The following is a 10472-nucleotide window of genomic DNA, read 5'->3' as shown; positions in this document are numbered from 1 at the left end:
GCTCTCTCAGGTCATCAACATTGGAAACACACAAACGACCTTGATATCGTAGCACACCATATCCCTCTTGGGATAACGCCTCAACAGACTTTTTAAGCACCACTTCCTTTAACTAAATAGAAATCAGATCAAGACATTGCTTGATTTTCACATCCAACACAAAAGACGATTATGAACCATTATGAACAACAACACTACCCTCACTTGAACCAACCAAATAAATAGCTAGACGAACTAGTATATGAATATCATGAACCAATTCGTTCTTACCATCCTCAACATGTGCAACACTATTAATAAACAATTGACTTAAGGCATCAGCCACACATTGGCCTTGCTCGGGTGATAGATGACACTCATGTCATAGTCCTTAAAGAGTTCTAGCCATCTATGTTGGTGAAAATGTAGATATTTTTTGTTGAACAAATATTGCAAACTTTTGTGACCGATAAAGACATCAACATGGACACCATACAAGTAATGCCTCCAAATCTTTAAGGAAAACACAAAAGCCGCTAGTTCCAAATCATGGGTAGGATATTTCTTTTCGAGAATCTTAAGTTACCTTGAATAATTTTCCCATTATGCATAAGAACATAACCTAATTCAATCCTTGTAGCATCACAATAAACAACAAGCCCATCGTACCCTTTCAGTAAATTCAACACTAGAGTGGAGGTAAGTATATATTTCAACTCTTGAAAATTCTTTTCACATTTTTTCTACAATAAGAACTTTTTTGGGTGAATACAGTCAATGGAGAGGTAATCAAAGAAAACCCTTCCACAAACCTTCTATAATAACTAGCTAAGCCCAAGAAGCTTCGAATATCTGAAGGGGATAGAGGCCTAGGCCAACTCTTAACCACATCCGTATTCTTAGGATCTACCTCAATACCCTTACGGGAAACAATGTGACCAAGAAAATTCATAGATCTCAACCAAAACTTGCATATACAAAACTTTGCAAATAGTTGTCGGTTCTTGAGGACTTGCAACACAATCCTCAAATGATTTGTTTGCTCATTCTCACTCCGCGAGTAAATAACTATGTCATCGATAAAGAAAATAACATATCAAGATATTGTCTAAACACTCTATTCATCAAATCCATGAATGCGGCCGGAGCATTAGTCAAACTAAATGACATTACCAAAAACATTTAATGACCATACGAAGTTTGAAAAGTCATTTTCGAAATGTCACCTTCCTTCACCCTCAATAGGTGATAACCCAGCTGGAGGTCAATAAAGTAACCCACTCCTTGGAGTTAATCAAATAAATCATATTTTCTTGGAAGATGATACTTATTCTTAGGGGTAAACTTGTTTAGTTGCTTGAAGTCAATAGACAGGTGATGTAAACCATTTTTCATACGAACAAACAAAACTATAGATACTCGGTCGGATGAAACCCTTATCCACCAAATCTTTCAATTTCTCCTTTAATTACTTAAGTTCTGCTAGAGCCATACGATACGGAGGAATAGAGATAGGTTGCTTATCTGTGATAAGGTCAATACATGAATCTATTTCCCTTACAGGAGGAACACCGGGTAGATCAACAAGAAATGATTTCAAAAACTCATATACAACAGCAACCGACTCAAGAATAAGGGTTTCAGAATCTGTATCCCTAACCCAAACAAGACTGTTGGACCTCTAACCTAGTAGTGAGGTTGTCCAACCTCACATTGTGTGATTCAACCAACCCCTCACATTTGTTCACCCTATCCCTCAAAGGTGACAATGCCTTCTCAATTTCCCTATCAATCAGCTTGGGCATGTCCTTTACAACCCTGGCAGCTCGACATCCATGAATTGGGCAAGACTGCCTATTTGATAAATCAAAGTCTAGGTCAAAGGGGAATGGGTAGTAGGAGCGAGGGTAGACACATCTGAAACAACAGTAGTAGTAGTAGTAGTAGTAGGAGAAGGATATGCAGAGGTGGAAAGCACAGTGGGGGAGGAAGATATACATGCCTTCTCCGCAGAAGGAGCAGGTGTGGTGACCTCAGAATCCAATACAATTAGATCAACTATGGGTGTGGTGTGTGGTGGTGGTGGCTTCCTCTGAGCCACGTCGACCCGTAACTAATCAACCTCAATCCGTTGAATGTCGTGGGAAAAGGACGGTATGACTCGTACATCAAATTTCCCATGAAAGAGATCTCCCAATTTCTCATAAAACTGGGTAATAAGAACTGGGAATAGAACCCTTATGTGATATCCTAACTAGTACAAGTCTAACTAAGAGCCATCTTCTAGGAAGCTTCTTGTGAGTAAGCCAGTGCTAAAGAAGAGGGCTAAGGAAAAGCTAAAACTTCATTGCAATAGATGTCGGGCCAATAAATTTCCACATGTTGTAGCAGTGAGTGCTAAGTACCTTCGATTAATAGTTTGCAGGATTTCTAGAATAGGAATAGGCTTTTTCTTTAGAGTAAGACTCTTTGTTTGTTTGTTTCGTTCTGCTTAGCAGATGATTTAACGTATTCAACACCTCTTTCTCTTACTGCTAGTGCTCTATTTGAGATAGTGGAAAAGGGGTGTAGCAATACACAAATTCTTCAAATTTTAATAGTAGAGTTGTAAGGTGTTATAGAATGATTCGGATCTTATCTTAGAAATTTTTGGGGTGTTACTATATCTCCCCCTTGGGATCATTCATCCTCAAATGACGGATAAATTAAGAATGGAAAGGAAGAGAGTTACTCTTACTATCTTTCTAACTTCTGAACTTGCCTACTAACATAGACAGAACTGATTCATACTAAGAGTTTGGAATTGTCTATAACACATAAGTCAAGAACGATATTGTTTTGAACATAGTCACGCTCTATTTGAAGTTATCTTACAAGAAACAAGGGTATTTGGGCATCAATTCAGAATAAGACATTATGCCTTAAGAAATACAACGACTAGCTTTCAAGCCTAGCAGTACCTCTAAATCATGTCCTCCTATATGAATATTGCACCTCATTAGCTGCAACTCATAACTGCTACAAGGGTTTATAACTACTCTTACCAAGGTCTATGTTATATTGTTTGTCTTACTATGTTCAAGCCTAATCTCTATATCACAAGAAGCTAAACATGAGGTGTTTATAATAATCTAAATCACAAGATTAAGGTTTTATGCCTCTATAGGAAATCTCATCCCATATATACTACTCCTTACCACTACATTCAACAAAACTTTGAGTCCTAGTCAAGAAACATCTAATACATCATGTATTGATCCACATGTAACAACACCACATTTAAGCCAAGTACTATAGTCAATTTATGGACTCCTACTAGCCAATCCTTATGAGAATTCCTCTTGTTCTCATTATCTCTATCAATTTAAATTTCACGTATTACTATCAGGAACTAACTAACTACTCTCACCTAACTATTACTCATAGTAAAACTTCATTCATCTTTCATCCACCTTTATAACCTTAGATGAAATAAGCACACTACTTCTACCAACATAAGAAACATCAACCTTCTCATTTTATCATCACTCAACTACTATCATCAACATCACTCTCTAACTAAAAAGGATCACTGAAAGAGCTTTAGGGCGAAAGATCATAAGCACGATTCTTTCAAGAATTTTGATATAAGAATATCCATGACATAACATTATGTTACTAGCCATGGAGATCAAACCATAAATTTATGATACTGAGCATACTATGATACATATGTGCTTATATGTATAGGTTCATACAATGAGGCTAATATCCCTAACTTTATGGAGTAAGATTGAGATCAATAGGCTAAAGACTTTGCCCCTCATTCTCGAAACTGACCATAGATGTGAATCTCTGAAGTGTATGAGCACATGTTATGGACACAATGCTGATATTAGAGACATTAATAAGATATTGGAATGACTGAACTTTGATTCATACACAAGATTATGAATTGATTGATATATCTTTAAAACTCATTCTGAACTCATCGCTATCTGATTTTCTATACTTGACTTGATTTCTCATCTTATCATCTCACCCTTAGGTCGGAAGCTGAAACTTTAAAACTATGGATATATTCCATCATCTCTAAAATGGTCTACATTCTCTTTACTCTAATACTCAGAAAAGGCTTATCTCATGGCTACTGAACTCGCCATGTGTGGTTACTAGGGATCCTTCTAAGACTTCTTTCCAAAATGCTTCTCTTAACCTCTTCTCATTGGCTTATAAGGCCGCTTCATCTAACTCTTAAGGAAAAAATAATGCTTACATTAGCCTATTTCACATTGACAACTCAAATATACTATCTAGGCACACATGGAAAATCATTAACTTAATTGGAACCTCATCTGACTACATACGATCTCAGTTACACCTCGTAATGCTCTTGCTAATATAACAACATAGCCATTCTCTCTTGATCTCATCTAAGAGTAATAATACCACACTTGTACCACTCACACTTAGCAAAAAGTAACACCTTAATTTCTCACCTAATTTATGTCAAACCTAATAGATCAGATCTCGAACTAACATCATCACCCTAATGTTGCCATCCTTTTGATCACGACACTCATCTCATATTCAAGCTTAGTGTCTATTACTAAATACGAATATCAGTATAATTGCTCACTTACTATACTAACTTAGAACTACTAGATAAAATTAAGAAACACCCACCCACTAAGTTCTCTTGAGAAGTAGTCAATCTTTATCTCTCAGTCTACCTATTTACTGATTATCATCACAACCTTTTTCACAACCTAAGTAATATTTACCCATTCACTATACATCCTTGCCTAATTAGTTCTATAACCCTCTGAATACCATAGAGATCTCCCTTAGAAAATCATAAGCCTAGCTTAGGTCTATCACCTCATGAATACTCTAATTCTTTTATTCAACGCCTATACTTGGTCTTCACTAACACGATGTTACATCGACATAAAATCCCTTCTGGTTAAACTATACTCTAACTCATCCTAACTAGTAACTATTTATCTACCTTCTATCATGAAATCCATACAAAATTATTATTCTTTAGCCTACACATAAAGGAAAACTTCTCATTAATGACTTACTAAGTACATGACTGCAACTACACACTTTACTCAATAACTATACTCATTTCTTAGGTTACTACACCTCTAAATGCATACTTCTAACTCTGGGCACTTTTACTACTACTATTTATAACATCGTAACTCATACTATCCTTTTGGATGAAAACCCTATCCAAGCTCTAAACATTTTTTTATCTTAAAGGGTATCACCTCAAATGAGGCTTAGAGAATAGATTCTGGGAGTACATCTCGCATTTAGCTAGAACGCACGATCATATGAATTAGAGTGCATTCTCTCGAATCTAAACACTTAAGCTTACTCAAGGGCTTCTCTCAAGCCCCTCAAAAGTCATGAAGAATTTTTTTGAAAGTAACACGTCGATAAGGATCTGATCTTTTTTATTTCAACCACCTTGAGTATGAGGGTTAGTCAAATATATTTGAGAAATGCACAAGTTTGAATAAGTTTCCAATGGCACAATTCTATTGCATTATCTAGAGTATAGAAAAGGGGAACTTTTCTTAAATGTATGTAGTCCCTCATTTATAGGAGTGGGGCCCTCACAGCCATAAATAAGATTCTACTAACACGGTTTCATAGACATCCTAGGAAACTTGAACTATGTGCTCTGATACAAAGTTTTTCACACCCCGAGCGTACACCCTGGACGTGGCTAATACTCGATAACTATTTCTAATCCCCAAGAAAACTCTTGGCCTAGTTGACTACTTAGCGGAAGACTCACTCAAGTGATAATAGGCTTAAACATAATTTTGAACATTTAAACTCAAAGTCAATACTCTACTCAAAATATCTGTAAAATACTCAATAACATAAGTATAATAGTTTGCAAAAATATCTCAAGGAAAAGTAAATACTGAAAGACTCCTCAACTTTATCTATTTATGAAGACTCTAATGTTTAAGATAGGCGTCAGGACAAGACACGTGATGCCTCAAAACAACTAAAATGAAAGTAAATGTGAAGTCCTCTGGAATACAAGGATGCTCACCAAAAGCTAGCTGGAGTGTAGAGTGATCTCAACGAAGTGCCTATTGATGATTATGAACATCTATATCTGCATCATAAAAAAATGTAGGTCGAATGACATCAATACATTTGAATGTATGAGTAAGTAATATAGCCGAAGCGAAATAACTTAATGAAACGACTGTAATAGATAAAAATATACATGAGTTGAATGTAAAGAAATAAAGGAGTTAAATCACTTAAAGATATACAAAATACTTACTCATCTTTGAACTCAACATAATAAGTGATATGTTAAAATACACTTTAACTCTATTGGGAGATTCTCTAAACGAAAACCATCAATATGAGTTACGTGGTAATACAACGTCTTGTCCACACTGTCAGTACTGTCATATATCGTGCGGGGATATAGAACCTCTCAACTAAGTGGATCCACTAAGAAATAAAAATTTATCTTAAAACTATGATCTTGTACCCATGTTGGCAAGACATGGTTTATGGGGGTTGTGAGTTGTCTAAACTCTCCCCCATATTGGTGCTCAATACTACTTCCAATAATACATACTCTTGCTCAAATGTATAAAAACATACTATATCTATGGTTTGAGATAATTCCTCAAACTATCCTCTTAAAAGAGGTAACTGCACTAAAATATCTTTGAAACTCATTGCTCATTGAGAAAAACAAGGTTTCTCCGTGCTCAATGTAAAAATACATTTTGGTTGAGATAATTACTCAAAAGGGGCCTCTTTAAGAGGTAAATTCTCTGTACTCAATCTTTTTGAAAACTCTTCTAAGTTTTCTCAAAATAATATTATTTTTCTTCATGTAAAAATGAAACATTTGGGAAATACTTAGTCCCTTATAATCCTGCTTAAATCTTGGTTAAGCTGTTTCTCAAACTCCTCTTTACTTTCTCAAAAATCAATTTAAACAATATGTTTTGTTTAAAAGATTCTCAATAAAAACTCAATGAATACTCAGAAAATAGTGTCCATTTTGAAAAATAGATATGAGCAATCAACTCAAGAATCTCAATGCAAGATATAGCAACTCAATAATCAAGAAATAGAATTCAATAATCAGTAACTCAAGACCTCGGAACTCAATATAAACTCATTTCAAGAATACTCAAATTTAAGGATAGAACCCTCTATTACTCTTTTAATAATTTTAAAGTATATGTATGGCATGCAGATGAACTAGTCCAACAATATGATAGTCTTACTTACCTGGAAGAACGAACTTCTTGGCGAAATCGATGAAACTCGAAGAACGCTTGAAAGTCCTAGCTTTTCTCCTCTCGGAACCTTGATCTAATGACTTGAAGTGTTAATGAACTTAAAAGAACTGATTAACACTTTCTAAGCCCTTAACTAGATGTAAAATGTCATAGTTTAGGATTAGAATCAGAGTTAAAATGACGTATTTTAAGTACCAAATTCATAGGGGAAAGACCAAAACGACCCCAACTTAAAAACTGATGGATTGCCCTTCAAGGAAAGCTTCACAAACCGTTTAAGGCTTCACGGCCCGTGAAAAACTTCACTGGCCGTATAACCGTCTATGAGCCTTTGTATGTCTGATACGACCTTATTGAAATGGGCATAACTTCTTACTCCGNAGGTGTAAAATGTCGTAGTTTAGGATTAGAATCAGAGTTAAAATGACGTATTTTAAGTACCAAATTCATAGGGGAAAGACCAAAACGACCCCAACTTAAAAACTGATGGATTGCCCTTCAAGGAAAGCTTCATAGACCGTTTAAGGCTTCACGGCCCGTGAAAAACTTCACTGGCCGTATAACCATCTATGAACCTTTGTATGTCTGACACGACCTCATTGAAATGGGCATAACTTCTTACTCCAAACTCAAAATAAGGCAAAATTGGTGGCGTTGGAAAGAGGACTCAAAGACCTTTAATTTGATAGGTCATTGGCCATTGAATTCATTATGTGCTGAGAGATATAGTCGTGTAAAGTTTACCTTAGTAAAATCTCAAATGGAAACTCAATCGGTAAGAAAACTTTCAACTCAACTAGTGACCTTAATTCATATCCAAAATCATTCCCACATTTAAAGAATTTACCTTAAGTTTAAAGCTGATGGGTGACCCTAGATGGACCAAAAATGGACCGTCCAACCCTATACGGCCCATATAGGGAGTTGTCCAGGTGGCCCTTTCACGAGCCATTTAGGCTTTAGTGAAAGGTCTGTGGTCTGTTTTAGTGTTATGGTGCCACGACCCAACCCACCGGGCCGTGCGGGCACCTACATACTACCACCTAAGTCGGAGAACCCTCATACCCCAATAGTCAAACATGCAGTTATTAAAGAAAAACGGAGATAAATGAAATCATAGAGTTTTTATAATGAAAACCTTCTTAAACAAATCTGGGTTAAGACTTGTAAAGTAATTAACACCCCCAAGGAACTATTCTAAACAGGTACAAGAGCTACTAAGAGTACAAACTGGACATAATACATAAAAGACACAGCTCCCACCATGCGGAAGGAAACATAGAAGCTGCTGGAGATTTCTTCGTCTTCACTTAATGAAACATCACCGACCTGCATCCAGACTATGCCAAAAAGGCATAGCAAGAGTAGTATCAATACAAACCACACGTACTGGTAGGCATCATCGCTCAACCCGACTCCCACCGCATAAAATAAGAAATGAACTAGCAAGAACATGCAATAAACCCCTTGTTTCTCCACCTTTACCCTCTCTCTAAATACCTCAGAATTACACTAGTACTCTTACTACCAACTAATTTCTCAGTCAACCTCTTTACTAGGTTCTTGATCACAACCTAACCATTCTAACACGTAGAAAAGTCCACAAAATACAACTACAACTATTCCGACTAACAACCCACGACGTGCTCTTACTTTCTCTTTTTTATTACCCAACCCTAGCCACATGGTACACTATATCAGGCTTCCTAACTACTAACCACGAAACCCCTTTCTCTAAGGTGGAATCCACCTAAGTAATTACATCACGTACACTACCTCCACTTCTCACCCTTAATAATACGACCAACCCCCTTCCTAATCAATAGCAACTCTTGGACCTTTGGGTCTCCACTTACCGCACCACATCCCGATTTGGTCTCAACTCTTCCGAAATCATTCAACAAACTAGACACATCCCCAGTTTACACAACATAACGAAGTAATCACATATAAGTTACCATAACACGGATCAATTTAGGAACAATGTAATATTTCACAATCCCAACCATACACACAGATCACAAATCAATGGTTCTCTGACGGAACCTAAACCCAAACTGTTAGTGTACCGGTACATGGTACCCGATCCAATATTTATGTCGGAACGTGGCAACCAATCTCATATTTATGCCGAAACATGGCAACTGATCCAAGTTAGTGTGTCGGAACGCAACACCCGATCTATTCAACAAGCCACAATCACAATCACAAGCATATTCTCAATGCTCATACAATCAAGAAGTGATTCAAGGCATTCATCATTCATATGTCCTTATTTACAATTAGTGTGATCAATAATGCAACATTCGCATACATACACGCATCATAATGAAGCAATAACAACGTATACCACACGATCATAAAATCACCATCCTTACCTAACCCTAACCCTAGGGTGAGGTTTTTCCCCTTTTCATGATACACATCCTACGCAACTGCTAGAATCACAACATAGTCATCCCTCAATTGGGTGCACGAAGGCTTATGCATGAATTCTACTCGCGATTTACATTATACTACGTAGTGAGCACATATTTATAACTGCTCAATTAATAAAACCTAGCCTACCTGAGCGCGAAGCATTCGCAAAGGATTATAGATGAATTTCTAGTTTTTCGAACGCGGGAATGGTGATCTTGACTACAAATCTGCAATCCATCGATCACCTCACATCTCCTTCTCCTTCTTTCCCAAGCTTAGAGCAGCTTTTTGGGGGTTCCTAGGACGGTTTACGTCTAAATTAGGAATTTTAGCAAGAAGGAGAAAATAAGATTTCGTGTTATTTACATTTTGTCTCGCCTATCCCGCTCTGGCGCCAGTTTTCCCTGCCGTGGCGCCGCCGCCCTGGCGGGACAGTGGCCTAATGAATACCCCGAAGTTTTGCTTTTCCTAAATAACGACGGTTCAGGACGTTACATATGGACCTAATACTCGTTAACCCTCTTTTACCTCTCTCAAGTCCAAGGTGTTACACGAACGATTCAAATTTTAAGATTACAGTTGCAAGGTGTTATAGAATGATTCGGGTCTTAGCTTAGAAATTTTTGGGGTGTTACATTCATAACTCGATTCTTTAAAGCTATGAACAATGTATTTGATAAAGAAACCAATGGTAATCTTCCTCTTATCCAAGTTCACTCGTACACCCACATCATTATGTATACGAAGTGGTGGACATCATTGACTAACAATATACTTAATCTCTAG

Source organism: Solanum stenotomum, chromosome 8 (genome assembly GCF_019186545.1).
Source record: "Solanum stenotomum isolate F172 chromosome 8, ASM1918654v1, whole genome shotgun sequence".
Lineage (NCBI taxonomy): Eukaryota > Viridiplantae > Streptophyta > Magnoliopsida > Solanales > Solanaceae > Solanum > Solanum stenotomum.
Note: the sequence above shows the minus strand (reverse complement) of the source record.